The sequence below is a fragment of the Primulina tabacum genome, chromosome 6 (assembly GCF_025594145.1).
Source record: "Primulina tabacum isolate GXHZ01 chromosome 6, ASM2559414v2, whole genome shotgun sequence".
NCBI classification, from domain to species: Eukaryota; Viridiplantae; Streptophyta; class Magnoliopsida; order Lamiales; family Gesneriaceae; genus Primulina; species Primulina tabacum.
The window spans coordinates 33653629-33670844 of NC_134555.1; the positions used below are offsets into that span (position 1 = coordinate 33653629).

At 42.4% G+C, this 17216-nt stretch overlaps 2 non-coding genes across 2 annotated transcripts; both read right to left on the minus strand.

Annotated features, from left to right (window-relative positions):
* Positions 1-15163: 15163 nt before the first annotated feature.
* TRNAD-GUC (transfer RNA aspartic acid (anticodon GUC)) lies at positions 15164-15237 on the minus strand. Its single transcript has one exon. It is a non-coding gene; the product is annotated as a tRNA-Asp (tRNA).
* A 103-nt stretch (positions 15238-15340) lies between these two features.
* TRNAY-GUA (transfer RNA tyrosine (anticodon GUA)) lies at positions 15341-15424 on the minus strand. The gene has a single exon. It is a non-coding gene; the product is annotated as a tRNA-Tyr (tRNA).
* Positions 15425-17216: the final 1792 nt, after the last annotated feature.

Below are 17216 nucleotides of genomic sequence, written 5' to 3' on the forward strand. Positions count from 1 at the left end.
GCTTGAAACCTGGTCCAAAGGCGGAAGCAGTGAGATGTCCTGCAGTAGGAGTAGAATCATCATTAGTGGATAGAGCACCAAGAACTGCCGCAAATCCAAAGGATATTTTCCTACTTTCAGGTTGGTTTCTTAAAGACCTGCTTTTAGTGCGCCTTGTTTTTCTTGATGGAATAGAGGTTTAATAGGACTCCCCCGATGTGAAGGGCCTAAAACTGCTTTCTTGAAAATTTGCGGAAAATTAAAAATTTTCTTTTTAAAAGAACTTAAATGGCCTCGTTCATAAAATCACTGGTGAATCAAGTTCAATATTTCAAAATAATAGCAGCGGAAGAAAATTAACGTTTTGCCAACAATAACAATTTAAAAATATCCAACAACTAGTTAAAAATTGTTTGTGGAATAAAATAACAACTGTTGCACTGAGGTCCTCGGGTGCCACTACTGCCGACCCAAGCTGGCTCACTGGTCCCCGCCCTCGGCCCTGGCCTCATCAGTACCTACAACAATCAAGTCTAGTGAGCCTAAAGACTCAGCATGCATATATCACAGGTAACGAGTAAAAATCTGAATTAAAATATGCATGAGTTAACATATCATGTCCTGAGGCATACTGAAAATAATCTGTACTGAGCAATTATAATACGTGCATAACTGAACTGGAAATCACTGTAAAAATATTTGCTCCTTGGAGCCTGTACTGAAATAACTTGTAAAATTTTCTGTTGAGATTATGTTTTACGCCTGTGGCCACTGCACTAAGCTGAACTGATCGGTAACTGGCTACCGGGGAGGCTGAAACTGAACTGAGCTGGCCGGTCACTGGCGACCGGGTGGTACCATACTGAACTGATCGGTCACTGGCGACCGTATAAAATAACACTCCCACATAGTGAATGAACCACAAGCCATATCGCATAAATCTCAAAAATAATCATTTTCTATTTAATGCACGTAAAATAATTAACTGGCATAATGAAAATTCCTGTAATTTTACCAACTGGATTGGATTGGATCGTTCCCAGGCTCACTGCAACCTAACTGTGCCATGAAAAATATGCAATAGCTTAAACATGACCAACTATGCAATTTACGTTCAAAAGATGCGACTATGATGCCTAATGACTTCGCATTTAATCATGACTCCGAGCCAACCTGAACCGACACCGAACCGACGTATAGTCATGATTAAAATACGCTGAAAAATCATAAAATAATGCTCCTAAAATGATAGGGTCGAAATCTAGGTGAAATGGAGGCCAAAACACGAAACGCTCTTTCGAGAGTCAATTTGGCACATTGCACCGTAAATTCTCGTACGACCTCAAAAATGATCCAAATGACAAAGGGTCAAAAACATGACCTTCCTAACTCAATGAGGCACTGTCCAGTCCAAGGCCATGGGCTAAAAGCCAACCAAGAACTCGAACGAGCCTCTGAACCGACACAGCAACTTGCTGTAATTTCCAACAGCTGCGCAACTACAAGACTTGCGTTGGTTTCGAGACTATCGGCCATTAGGGGAGTGAACCACCAACCAGAGACTCTTACCAACATCCCAAGGAATGATTTGAACCATGGCTAAGGGCCATAGGCCAGCTACAATCCGCATCACACCAAATCTTAACCGAAGGGTCCAACCGAGAGCAACATGCATGCGTGTGTGGTGTTTATGCTATGATCGATGTCTTGCGTCGTTCCAGTGGCCATTTGATTGACCATGGCACGATCTAGACATCTAGGAGCATGATATGAACCGTGGCTAAGGGCCATAGGCCAACCAAGATCCATACCAAGCAACAAAAGGAACGAACCAAAAGCTGAACAAACGAAGAAGCCGCGGGGGTATAGGGGCTGTTGTGATGTTTTTATTAAAAACCGATGAACCATGGACCAAGCCACCAAAAGGGAAACTTAGTCACGTCTTAGACATGCTAGGGAAGTGATCCAACCATGGCTATAGGCCCTTGGGGCAGCCAAGATCAGATCCTTCCTCCATGACAAGAAACTGAATTTTTCGAACAACATTCTGCACTAATGGGGAGGTTGCTGTCATGTGCTCATTCCAGCATGTATGGAACTGAAACTCACGATCTATCATGGCCCTAACATGTCCTAGTACATGTCTATATGAAGCCTCGAGCCCCTGGAACGATCCATCCCTGAAATCGAAACAAAACATACCAATCGTGAAGCATGGAAGTCGATAAAAATCTGTGCAGAATTTTCTTTCTTGTTTTGCAGAAAATTTCGGTTTTTGAAATGATAAAATCTGATCATGTACTGAAAAATAATTAATAATATGACTTGATTGAGGTTTGAAAGAGATCTAGACATGCCTGGTTTCGTTTCGAAAGAAAACGAACGAAACGACGACGACGCGGCACGGAGGAGGTGGAGCGCTTCTTGTCTACCTTTCTTGCTCTCGATTTCTCTCCCTTATTTTCCTACTAGATTCCCACGGTTCTCAGCTTAAAATTTCACTCAGATTTCGAAAGAAAAGAGAGGGGGAAAAATGGTTAGGAAGGTGAGGAGAAAGGGTGCAAGATATAAGGAATGAATCAAGACTAAGTCCACTCTCCTTTGAAATTTGAATTGTTGTTTGATATCAAGTCTACTTGGGGATGAGGTGGCCGAATATTAGCTTGTTTTCTAGTCTAGGATATGTCCATTAATTAATTAAATTGTGCTCCCAAAAATCTTAGAATTATCCTACTAATTACATGCAAAGAATTGGTCAAAGTTGATGAGTTGGAAAATGAATCTTCTAGCAACTAAGGGTGGCCGAAAAATGTATAATAAAATAAAGGGGAAATGTTGGTTATCTAGTCAACTAATAATCCTTGAAAGCCTTACTAATCCTTTAAATAATTTAGTGAGCTAACCCCTTAATTTAATAACTTAAATGAGTTCATTTCTTAATCACCTCAAATAATTAAATTAAATCCTCAAACCTCCCTTTCTAACTTAAATGAACTTGGTTGCTAGCTAAATTAACTCCTGGAAATATTTCTCGAATCTTAAATTCTATCTCAAAACTCCAACTCCGGTCCGGCCTCACTGAAATAACTGAAATGCTAAAAATCAAACTACTGAACTGAAATAATAAAATAATTAACTTCAAATAAATGCATTTAAAATAATCATGCAATGAAGTCAATTAAATTTAAAAATCTAGAATTATGCACGGCTTATACGTCTACTGACTTACGGGTTCTACAATCCTTCCCCCCTTAAATAAATTTCGTCCTCGAAATTAGAACTCACCGAATAACTCAGGGTATCGACTTCTCATCTCCGGCTCAGACTCCCACGTAGCTTCCTCCTCTGAATGGTTGAGCCATTTGACTTTGACTCGCTTAACCAACTTGTTCCGAAGTTTCTTCTCCTGTCTGTCTAGGATCTGCACGGGTCTCTCCTCATAAGATAAGTTCGGAGTAAGCTGCAACGGCTCGAAATTCAGCACATGCGAAGGATTTGCCATATACTTCCTCAGCATGGAGACGTGAAAGACATTGTGTACTCCGGCCAGATTTGGCGGAAGAGCCACACGATAAGCAAGCGTCCCAACTTTGTCAAGGATCTCAAACGGTCCAATGAATCTCGGACTGAGCTTCCCTTTCTTGCCAAATCTCATGACACCCTTCATAGGTGCCACTTTCACGAAGACATGATCGCCCACTGCAAACTCTAACTCTCTCCTCCGCTGATCGGCATAACTCTTCTGTCGGCTCTGAGCAGTCCTCATCCTATCACGGATCTTGACTACTACATCTGCTGCCTGCTGAACAATCTCTGGACCCAACTCGGCTCTCTCTCCTACTTCATCCCAATGAACAGGAGATCTACACTTGCGGCCATACAGCGCCTCATACGGAGCCATACCTATAGACGACTGGAAACTGTTGTTATAGGTGAACTCTACCAATGGTAAGTTCGACTCCCAACTCCCAGAGAAATCAATGACGCAAGCACGGAGAAGATCCTCTAAGATCTGAATAACTCGCTCCGACTGTCCATCTGTCTGCGGATGGAAAGCTGTGCTAAACAGCAACTTCGTACCCATAGTCGAATGCAAACTCTTCCAAAACGAGGAAGTGAATCTGGGATCTCTGTCGGATACGATAGAAACTGGAATACCATGGAGTCGGACTATCTCTCGGATATACAGCTCTGCATACTGAACCATGGTGAAAGTCGTCTTAATAGGCAAGAAGTGCGCTGATTTGGTAAGACGATCTACAATCACCCAGATAGCATTCGATCCTCTGGCTGACCTCGGCAATCCGGTCACAAAGTCCATGGTAATGTTCTCCCACTTCCACTCGGGAATAGGAAGAGGCTTGAGCAAACCTGCTGGTCTCTGATGCTCGGCCTTCACTAACTGGCAAGTCAGGCACTCGGATACAAAACGCCTGATGTCCTTCTTCATCCCTGGCCACCAATAGAATAGCTGCAGATCTTTGTACATCTTCGTACTCCCAGGGTGAATGGAGTACGGGGACGTATGGGCCTCTGATAAGATGTCTGCTCTGATAGAATCACTGCTAGGAACCCATATCCTATCTCGGTATCTCACAATACCGTCGCTGACTGAATACAAAACACTGCCCTTGGCTTCATCTCTCTTCTTCCACTGTGCCAACTGCTCATCTGCTGCCTGACCGCTGCGAATACGGTCAATAAGAGAGGACTGGATAGTCAAGGTAGATACACGAGGAACTCTACCTCGAGGGTAAGTCTCAAGATCAAACCTCTGCATCTCAATCTGAAGAGGTTTCTGCATCGTCAAATGAGCCATCAGTGCGACTTTCCTGCTCAAAGCATCCGCAACTACATTAGCTTTACCCGGGTGGTAGCTAATGTCACAATCGTAGTCTTTCACAAGCTCCAACCAACGCCTCTGACGCATGTTCAGCTCCTTCTGCGTAAAGAAATACTTGAGGCTCTTATGGTCGGTAAAGATCTGGCACTTCTCTCCATACAGATAGTGCCTCCAAATCTTCAAAGCAAAAACTACGGCCGCTAACTCCAGATCATGGGTAGGGTAATTCTTCTCGTGGATTTTCAGCTGTCGAGAAGCATACGCTATCACTCTCCCATGCTGCATCAAAACTGCACCTAAACCAAGCTTCGAAGCATCGGTATAAAGGACAAACTCGCCGGGCCCTGATGGCATAGCCAAAACTGGTGCTGAAATAAGAGCTTGCTTCAAAGTATCGAAGCTCTTCTGACACTCCTCGCTCCACACAAACTTCACATTTTTCTTTGTCAGTGCTGTGAGTGGAACAGCGATAGAGGAGAATCCCTGGATGAATTTTCTGTAATATCCTGCTAGCCCAAGGAAACTGCGGATCTCGGATGCATTCTGAGGCACAACCCAATCTCTGACTGTTGCAACTTTTGCGGGGTCTACCTCAATACCACTGCTAGAAACAATGTGGCCCAAGAACGCCACCTTCTCTAACCAGAATTCGCATTTACTGAACTTTGCGAATAATTTGTGCTTCTGCAATGTCTGCAACACTGTGGTCAGATGCCTGCTGTGCTCCTCCCGATTCTTGGAGTAGACGAGAATGTCATCTATGAACACTATCACAAACTGGTCGAGGTACGGCTGAAATACGCGATTCATGAGATCCATGAAGATCGCTGGCGCATTCGTCAGACCGAACGGCATCACAAGGAACTCGTAGTGACCATAACGAGTCCTGAAAGCTGTCTTCGAAACATCAGCACCTCTCACCCTCAACTGGTGATAACCCGAACGCAGATCTATCTTGGAGAAAATCGAAGCTCCCTGCAACAGATCCTCAATCCTCGGCAGTGGGTATTTATTCTTCACTGTAACCCTGTTCAACTCCCGGTAGTCAATGCAAAGCCTCATCGTGCCATCCTTCTTTTTCACGAATAAGACTGGCGCGCCCCATGGAGAAAAGCTCGGGCGAATGAACTCCTTGTCGAGAAGTTCCTGGATCTGCTTCTTAAGCTCTGCCATCTCTGTCGGTGCTAGTCGGTACGGCGCTTTGGATATCGGAGCCGTAGCTGGCATAAGCTCAATGGAAAACTCCACCTCTCTCTCTGGTGGCATACCAGAGACGTCTTCGGGAAAAACGTCTAAGAAATCTCTGACAACCGGAACATCTGAGGCTGACTGGCTGGGTTCCTCGGGGACAGATAAAAAGGTTGCTAGAAATGCCCGACACCCTCTATGCATGAGCTTCCTAGCCTGAACATAAGGAATAATGCGCGGTAAAGGAAAGTACCTGTCCGGCTCAAATAAGAACTGCTCCATTCCAGGCGGTCGGACAAGAACAGATCTCCGCTGGAAGTCTATCAACACTCTGTTCCTCAATAGCCAGTCCATCCCTAGGATGATGTCAAATTCCGGCATTGGTAGCACAATCAGATCCGCATAAACAAGATTATCGTGCAACTCAAGGTCTATATCTCGGATAACATTGGTAGCTGCCATCTCCTCGCCTGATGGCAACACTACTGAAAAGGCTGTATCTAGCCCAATGGTCTGGATCTTGAGAAAGTTTGCAAAGACCTCCGAAATAAACGAGTGAGTGGCCCCTGAATCTATCAAGGCCTTGGTAGCGGAACCAGATATAAAAATTCTCCCTGAAAGATCGGAACTCTAAGTTGAATCCCACTACAAGATCTAAACTTATAGACATGCAAAGGTCAAGGTTCCTCTAGCTTAATTTCCCCGAAATAAATCTGAGTAGAGCATGCAATCCTATGACAGTTCTAAGTTCAAAATCTAAATCCCGATTCCCAAAACACGGAAATTCAAATAATAGCTTAAAGTTTAAAGGTACCTGTCAACAACATAGTCTCCGGGTTGGTTTCCGCGGCATGGAGAGCAAAAACTCTGCCTTGGGTAGGCAGATTCCTCTGAGGGCACTGCAGCAACATGTGGTCTGGACTGCCACACTTAAAACACTTTCCTAAGCCAGCCATACATGCTCCAGGATGGCGACGTGAGCACCTGGGACAAACTGGGTGCTCCTGAGTCCTTGGGGCTGGGCGTCCCCGCTGCTGCTGCTGCTGCCGCTGGCCTCGGTTCCTGGGCGGTCCATGAAAAGGCCTCTTATTCTGCTGCTGATGCTGATGAGGAGGAGGGCGGTGCGGTGCCTGGACTGGGCGCTTGCCCTGGCGATCCCTCTCGATATCCCGCAGATCCTGCTCTGCGGCTAAGGTCTTGGAAACGGCAATCTCATAAGTAGCAGGGTCAGATACCCTAACATCCCGGCGCAACATCGGCCGTAAACCCACCAGGAAGTGCATCAGCTTGGCTCTGGCATCATTCGCTATCAGGGGCACAAAGTGACAGCCCCTCTCGAACTTACGGATAAACTCCGTAACCGACATATCCCCCTGTCTCAGACTCATGAACTCGGTGGTCAGCCTGGTGCGAACCTCCTCAGCAAAATACTTGGAGTAGAAAACCTCCGTAAAGCGGGTCCAAGAAAGTGTAGCCAATGTCAGGGCTACCGAAGCTCCTTCCCACCATAAGCGGGCGTCTCCAGTGAACAGGTAGGTGGCACATCGGACTCGGTCTGCGTCCCCCAGCTCCATAAAATCGAAGATAACCTCGAGGGATTTGATCCATCCCTCGGCAACCATGGGGTCAGATGCCCCAGAGAATTCCTTCGGGCGCATCTTCATGAATCGCTCATACACAGCCTCGGGCCCTGTCGGCCTGGCTGCGGCTGCGGCTACGGCTGCGGCATTGCCCCCCGCAAACTGTGCGAAGAACTGTGCCATCCCAGCTAACATCTGGGCACTCATGTCCGGTGGGGGCGGTGGAGGAGGTGGTAGGTCTCCCTCTGGTCTACGCTCCTCCCTGTCTTCTCGGCGAGGCTCCTCCTCTCTGTTGCGCTCTAAAATGCGTCTAGGGGGCATACTGTTCCAACATAACCCATACGTAACTAACATGCATAATTCCATAATTTATTTTAAATGAACTCTGAAATACTGAAAATCTGGAAGCATGCTGACAAACTAATTCATGCTTTAACTAAAATGCTGAACAAAATGTTGACCTGAAAAACTTACAGACCAAAGGCGTGGCTTCGTGAGCTTCTCGCGGTCAGTAGTAGTGAAACCCTATACAGAACCACCGCTCTGATACCAACTGTGGAGGGCCTAAAACTGCTTTCTTGAAAATTTGCGGAAAATTAAAAATTTTCTTTTTAAAAGAACTTAAATGGCCTCGTTCATAAAATCACTGGTGAATCAAGTTCAATATTTCAAAATAATAGCAGCGGAAGAAAATTAACGTTTTGCCAACAATAACAATTTAAAAATATCCAACAACTGATTAAAAATTGTTTGCGGAATAAAATAACAACTGCTGCACTGAGATCCTCGGGTGCCACTACTGCCGACCCAAGCTGGCTCACTGGTCCCCGCCCTCGGCCCTGGCCTCATCAGTACCTACAACAATCAAGTCTAGTGAGCCTAAAGACTCAGCATGCATATATCACAGGTAACGAGTAAAAATCTGAATTAAAATATGCATGAGTTAACATATCCTGTCCTGAGGCATAATGAAAATAATCTGTACTGAGCAATTATAATACGTGCATAACTGAACTGGAAATCACTGTAAAAATATTTGCTCCTTGGAGCCTGTACTGAAATAACTTGTAAAATTTTCTGTTGAGATTATGTTTTACGCCTGTGGCCACTGCACTAAGCTGAACTGATCGGTAACTGGCTACCGGGGAGGCTGAAACTGAACTGAGCTGGCCGGTCACTGGCGACCGGGTGGTACCATACTGAACTGATCGGTCACTGGCGACCGTATAAAATAACACTCCCACATAGTGAATGAACCACAAGCCATATCGCATAAATCTTAAAAATAATCATTTTCTATTTAATGCACGTAAAATAATTAACTGGCATAATGAAAATTCCTGTAATTTTACCAACTGGATTGGATTGGATCGTTCCCAGGCTCACTGCAACCTAACTGTGCCATGAAAAATATGCAATAGCTTAAACATGACCAACTATGCAATTTACGTTCAAAAGATGCGACTATGATGCCTAATGACTTCGCATTTAATCATGACTCCGAGCCAACCTGAACCGACACCGAACCGACGTATAGTCATGATTAAAATACGCTGAAAAATCATAAAATAATGCTCCTAAAATGATAGGGTCGAAATCTAGGTGAAATGGAGGCCAAAACACGAAACGCTCTTTCGAGAGTCAATTTGGCACATTGCACCGTAAATTCTCGTACGACCTCAAAAATGATCCAAATGATGAACGGTCAAAAACATGACCTTCCTAACTCAATGAGGCACTGTCCAGTCCAAGGCCATGGGCTAAAAGCCAACCAAGAACTCGAACGAGCCTCTGAACCGACACAGCAACTTGCTGTAATTTCCAGCAGCTGCGCAACTACAAGACTTGCGTTGGTTTCGAGACTATCGGCCATTAGGGGAGTGAACCAGCAACCAGAGACTCTTACCAACATCCCAAGGAATGATTTGAACCATGGCTAAGGGCCATAGACCAGCCACAATCCGCATCACACCAAATCTTAACCGAAGGGTCCAACCGAGAGCAACATGCATGCGTGTGTGGTGTTTATGCTATGATCGATGTCTTGCGTCGTTCCAGTGACCATTTGATTGACCATTGCACGATCTAGACATCTAGGAGCATGATATGAACCGTGGCTAAGGGCCATAGGCCAACCAAGATCCATACCAAGCAACAAAAGGAACGAACCAAAAGCTGAACAAATGAAGAAGCCGCAGGGGTATAGGGGCTGTTGTGATGTTTTTATTAAAAACCGATGAACCATGGACCAAGCCACCAAAAGGGCAACTTAGTCACGTCTTAGACATGCTAGGGAAGTGATCCAACCATGGCTATAGGCCCTTGGGGCAGCCAAGATCAGATCCTTCCTCCATGACAAGAAACTGAATTTTTCGAACAACATTCTGCACTAATGGGGAGGTTGCTGTCATGTGCTCGTTCCAGCATGTATGGAACTGAAACTCACGATCTATCATGGCCCTAACATGTCCTAGTACATGTCTATATAAAGCCTCGAGCCCCTGGAACGATCCATCCCTGAAATCGAAACAAAACATACCAATCGTGAAGCATGGAAGTCGATAAAAATCTGTGCAGAATTTTCTTTCTTGTTTTGCAGAAAATTTCGGTTTTTGAAATGATAAAATCTGATCATGTACTGAAAAATAATTAATAATATGACTTGATTGAGGTTTGAAAGAGATCTAGACATGCCTGGTTTCGTTTCGAAAGAAAACGAACGAAACGACGACGACGCGGCACGGAGGAGGTGGAGCGCTTCTTGTCTACCTTTCTTGCTTCTCGATTTCTCTCCCTTATTTTCCTACTGGATTCCCACGGTTCTCAGCTTAAAATTTCACTCAGATTTCGAAAGAAAAGAGAGGGGGAAAAATGGTTAGGAAGGTGAGGAGAAAGGGTGCAAGATATAAGGAATGAATCAAGACTAAGTCCACTCTCCTTTGAAATTTGAATTGTTGTTTGATATCAAGTCTACTTGGGGATGAGGTGGCCGAATATTAGCTTGTTTTCTAGATCTAGGATATGTCCATTAATTAATTAAATTGTGCTCCCAAAAATCCTAGAATTATCCTACTAATTACATGCAAAGAATTGGTCAAAGTTGATGAGTTGGAAAATGAATCTTCTAGCAACTAAGGGTGGCCGAAAAATGCATAATAAAATAAAGGAAAAATGTTGGTTATCTAGTCAACTAATAATCCTTGAAAGCCTTACTAATCCTTTAAATAATTTAGTGAGCTAACCCCTTAATTTAATAACTTAAATGAGTTCATTTCTTAATCACCTCAAATAATTAAATTAAATCCTCAAACCTCCCTTTCTAACTTAAATGAACTTGGTTGCTAGCTAAATTAACTTCTGGAAATATTTCTCGAATCTTAAATTCTATCTCAAAACTCCAACTCCGGTCCGGCCTCACTGAAATAACTGAAATGCTAAAAATCAAACTACTGAACTGAAATAATAAAATAATTAACTTCAAATAAATGCATTTAAAATAATCATGCAATGAAGTCAATTAAATTTAAAAATCTAGAATTATGCACGGCTTATACGTCTACTGACTTACGAGTTCTACACCCGATGCTGCTACGCTTCCTTCTCATTCTTCACTCTCAGGTTCTCTATTTCCTATCCAAAGAAAGAGCTTATTCTAGCAAAAACAACTCTGGGCACGTCCCACCACTAGTGAATTTCATTGCCTGGGCTTAGCCAGCTTTCAACCAGACAACATTATAAAAAGAGTGATTACACCTCCGGATCCCACTCCTGTGCTAAGTCTTTGTCTCAATGACTGCTATATTGCTAAAAAGTGACTCTATATAATGCTAATTGAGGCCTTAAGCATAAGGATCCTCTCTCTTTAAAAGCCAAAGCGTCGGCTAGTCTAACCTGACTGACTTGCTCTGAAGAGAGTAACTTCACTTCAAGTAAGGGAAGTGTGGAATTAAGACATCTTTCCCCCGAGGGGATGAAGCTAAGATATTTCAGCTTGAATAAGAAGTTACAAATCTTAGTTAGTGGGATATGACTATTGCTTAGTACTATACTAAACTTAAGACCATATGGTCAGAGATCTTTTTATATCAACCAGTTCCTTCCTACATTTGTGATTGTTCCAATGCCCAAGGAAAACAGAGGTTATGCAAAAGTGCACTTCTCCTTTTTCATGTAGAGCAGGTTTTCCCTCAATGTAGAGGCCTTATGAGTTCCCTGGGTACTCCCCAGATTGCGAGTACTGATATGATAGATATTGGGTCTACCCATCGGCCTTCTCTAATAGGGCACTCAATCAATCTCCAATCGATCTATCAATCCTTAGTAAGGATGAATCCTGAATTCGCCTTTCGGGTTCCTCTAACAGAGAGCCAATTGATCGCTCGCCAGTTGCGATCTGCTCTTTCTCTTCCTATCACTAGGTCGGTCCGTCGGATTCTAGTGCTCGACGATTCTATTAGCCTGTACTTTTATCCTTCGGGAACGAAGAATTAGAGTCAACGGGAGAATCGATCAATCGCCCCAGGTCATCTCGTTTAAAAGTATGACCGCTCCACTCATTTTTGAACAACTAATCAGACCTGGCTGAACTTGGAACGACACAGATCAAAGGGTCGTTCATTAGCCCTACTAGTAAAGCACAGGAAAAACTTGCTTTTAGTTGTAAGGCTAGCTTTTTACTTATAGGGCGCTTAGGCTTAGCTCATCAAACAAGTGCGCCAAGGGTGGGGGATGGTATCATATTATCTTATAATAGGGCACGCCTGCTTTTAGCTCGTAGTTTCACTTTCGCTTTTGCCTTACCTTTTTTTTATATTAGTAAAGGGCGTGTGCAATAGTTTTCTTTCTTTCTCTCGCTCGATCGCTTCAATGCCTATCCTTTATAATAATCTAGATATGAAATCAAACTCATTCAATTATAGAAAACAAAAAATGAGAAAATTGTTGAACTGAACTCAACAAATAGCATGAACCGGATCTGTAGAGTAGAATGCCTCCTTGTGATAAAAAGGATTTCTTTATATCTCAATGAGAGAGATTAGGGTGCCGAGCTCTTTTGCCCTACATTTATTAGAACTGGGGGCGGACAACCAAGAAAAATTCCTAGAGGATTTTTGTTGTCATCAACGCTGGTAAATTGGCTTCCTTAGCTTAAGATTCACAGAGGTCACAAGACCCGCAACTGGAACAAAGGCACCAGAATGTCCACCAGCGGAGTTTTCTAAGCTTAAGCGGGTTTTGGACTATAAATAGCTACACCATCAGGAAAGCAGCAAGCAACCTCAAAGGGACTCAGAAAGGAACCGAATCTCCTAGCAAGCAAGAAAGGTAGGCCCCTGTCAGATACCAGACCTGCCATACCCCACTCGTCACCGGTATCTAATCCCTCACCCAGTTCCATATGGGGATGAATCCTAGGGCATTAACCTTTCTGGGAAGCCGGTCCCTTTACATAGCCATAATAGGAAGTTTTTTAGAAGTAGCTGCAATTGAGACTTCCTCTTATGTTAAACTGAAACTAGTCCTTTATTTTATTCAATTTTCCTTACCCCCTACCCCTCAGAGATAATCGGGAAAGGGGGTATGGATTAGGGGAAATAGAGGTCTGTACTAGATAGTTCTTTCTCTTTTTTAGTTCTTTCTCCCTTTCCGTTTTTACTTACGAGGGTCAACAAAAAAATAGGCCTTATTATTCACATGTTCCCATTCCCTTTGGATATTTTGCTTGTGTTTAATCTTTCCCGATTCGAAATCAGAATCAGATTGGTTTAGCAATAGTGTTCGGACAAAATCCCCTTTTTTTGACTCTGCACCATTGATTCCACTATTATTAGTGAGGAATAATTCCTTTGTATTTATAGAGATAGGAGACATAATTTATATGGATATAGTAAGTCTCGCTTGGGCTGCTTTAATGGTAATCTTTACATTTTCCCTTTCACTCGTAGTGTGGGGAAGAAGTGGGCTCTAGAAGTACTACTAAATTGAGTTGAGGAATCAAACCGTATCACTTGTTTTATAGATCGTTCTGCAACGCGTTTTGAACTATTTAAAATCAAAATATCTGAATTTCGAATTTCATTGGAGTCAAATGGAGTAATCTATGATATGAATCATACTCTTTCAATCAAAGAGATATTTGAGCGATTCCCCTGTTTGTATTTCGAAAAGAAAGGGATTCAGATGATTAGAAATTTATTCTAACCTAAGATTCTTCCGAAATTTTCTATTTCAATCAATGGAATGGGCTCTTACCATCTTTATAGATGGATACTGAGGAAGACCGGACCCCTTTTTTTGTTTGATTGCTTTTCCTTTTTACTGTTCAAAGAACAAATGGTTTTGTTAAGTGTATACGAGCTTTCTATGAGAAATGATATGATATATAGTAGTTATCTAACGAGAGACTATGCAATAAAATAATAAGATCTTGCTTCGGACGAATCACATATTGGGCATTTAGCGCTTGGTTTCTAATCTTATAAAGGCGATTTATGCTTTATCGACTTTTTTCATATCATGGTTTGGTCATTAAAAATAAGTGAGGTTTCCTCTTCTTTATTAGGAAAAGGAATTAGAATCCTAAGATAATTCTTATCTTAGATTGATAGGAACAAATAGATGTAGCAAATAAATAGAATTGGGTGTTATGTCAATTCCATACAATATATGGAATTAATAGAATATATTACATGATCAGAATTTGTAGATTGATCTATAGAATCTATCTTTATTCTAGATTCAAACTTTATAGAATAAGAGATCGATAGTATGGTAGAAAGAAGGATTCATCTATTTCTTTCTTACCATACTATCAAATTAATAGAATACTGCCGATTAAAGTCCCCTCATTTCATTTAAGTTAAGACGCGAAATTGGAATCCTTTTCATTTGACTTCGTCAATTTTTGATAAGAACTCAGAAGGAAAGTTTTATTCAAATGAATTAATCATTTTGACTAACTGTTTTTACATAAATGATAAGTAGAAAGGCGGTAGGAACTAGAATGAATAGTGCAGTAGCAATAAATGCAAGAATATTTACTTCCATAATCTCATCGGTTTTTTTACTTCACAATAACTCGGGATTTAATCCCATAGAGATGAGAAATCTTTCGTCTGTAAATTCAATGAAGGAATTACCTTTCGATGATCTTGAATGGGATCAATATCATGAATAACAATCTATGATCTATCAAATCAACTCGTAGTCGAGACTTGAATAGTATAACATAGGAAGTTCTTTTATCCATACCAAAAAAGAATTTTGATTTCTGAACCAATTAATCCAAAATTCCTTGTATTTCTTATCCGTTTCCTTGTTTTTTTCTATAACTTATCTTGCGTCTTGCTTGGATAATCCTCTGATGAAGGATTATTAGATTGCCTTTCCACTTCGATTAGTCACATAGTTACAAATCTAAACAAACAATAAACGCGAAATGGAAAACATAGGAAAGAAAAAAGAAACAAAGACTCCTTTTTGCTTGGGAATGAAATTATGCCTCCCGACACCCTTTACTATGTTCTATGAAAGGGTGAAATGAATAGATGTATTTATTGGATATTGGATCCGTCGGGACTGGCGGGGCTCGAACCCGCAGCTTCCGCCTTGACAGGGCGGTGCTCTGACCAATTGAACTACAATCCCAGGAAGGGATCTAGCAGAAGATTTTCTTCTTTTTTAGCTTCGTATGCGGTATTTCTGAAGGACAAGGTGGGTTATACCATCTTATGGTAGATTGGCGAATTATTGGGCCGAGCTGGATTTGAACCAGCGTAGACATGTTGCCAACGAATTTACAGTCCGTCCCCATTAACCACTCGGGCATCGACCCAGGAAGAATCAATTTTAGGCTTATTGGTAATCCATGATCAACTTCCTTTCGTAGTACCCTACCCCCAGGGGAATTCGAATCCCCGCTGCCTCCGTGAAAGAGAGGTGTCCTAAACCACTAGACGATGGGGGCTAACTTGCTCAACCGCCCTCATACTATGATCATAGTATGATCAGTTTTTTGAAATTGTCCATATAATGGAATGGTATGATTAGATCTGAGGAATCTTTGCGTTTTCCAGAGAATGATTGGTCCGTCAGAAAGAATGGAGGGGTCAGTTCTATTTTTTTTGCTTTGATTCATTGTTAAAATGAGATATCCTTATCACACTAAACCAGGAAAGTAACAACCAATAAATCTAGTAAAATAAATCTATTAAGCGAGATCAACAAGTTATTGAAAATCTTCTCTAAAAATTGAGTTCAAGGGGACAAGTAGAATCTCTTCATCACACGATTCAATTAAATATCTTGAAATTTCTTTTATGTGGAATTGGTAACTGTCCATGTTATGTATCAATCAAGTCAATTTTCCTTTATTTTATTCAATTTTCCTTTGAATTGAAGGAAGGCCCTTTGATAAAAGAAGCCCTACCCACAAACAACCAGTACCAAGCGAGTACAAAAGTAATGGCAGAATACCAGAAAAAGTAAGCCTTTGGCTTTCCGAGACTGAGAAACTATAAGACAACTCCAAATTTCGCTGTCTCTCCCCGTACCTGGTGGCCCGGTACACAATGGTATGTGCTAACCCTCTCTCAGGAGAGCCTAAAACTAACTCCCTAGGGTACCTGCCCGAGGTAACTGGATCAACTGCATGCATAAAGCTGGAAATGCCTAATAGCCGCCTCATCATCTTTACCGGCTTGAACCCTTTCCCCCGAAAAATTACCCTCGTCCATGTTTATTTCACAATTTTGATTGAATCTTCTATTCAATGCTCTAAACTCTCTCTTTGTCGATGCTCGTGCAGCGGAAGGACTGCTTTCTTCTTTTCCTCGCTCCGAACCATGCCTTGATTACCACCCGACTTGATGACCCTCATCGAGCAGGAAGTAGACCTGCCATCTGAAGCCTTCCCAATTTCCCTATCCTCAGATAACGAAGTGACTGCACCAAACACACAAAGCAAAGGAAGGGACTCACCAAGCAAGGGCGATTGAGGATTAAATCAAGCATTAAAGACATACCCGAAACGAGGTCCCCCAGTTCACGACTCAAAAGAGTTAAACCTTACAAGTGCTAGGAAGACTTTAATTACCAGTCCTTAGGCCGATAGAGGAGTGAATGCATGGGATAGATGAAATTCACTATTCATATGCCTCTCTCAATTCCGATTTCATGGACATCTAAGATCAGAAAAGGAAAGGTCAGATCAATAGGTAAGAGGTCCCATTAGATCGGCCAATAGCCGTTAGATCCGCTTCCTTTAATGCCCACAGATCAGCCTGAAGGAACCCTTTTGAGGAAGTTGTTTAGCCTTCTGGCAATCGGTTTAAGGCAGAGGCAGGGAGTTCAGCTGCTCAATTGAAGCTAAGCTTTCCCCACGCGGGGAAGAAGCTGAAAGAGAAGCTACTGAGCATGGGCATCCTCACTGACGCTATTTAGTTATTCGGGATCTGAATTCCCACTAGAGAAAACGGGAGTCAGGGATCATGTCCGGGTTATCCCCGTATTGTATTAGCGAGAGGCGGAACCCTTCTTTCTCTCCTATCATCGATGATTGATCAAAGTCTGGTATGTAGGAATCTGAGTATCAATCGATTGGCATCGCCCTTCACTCATCAATTCCT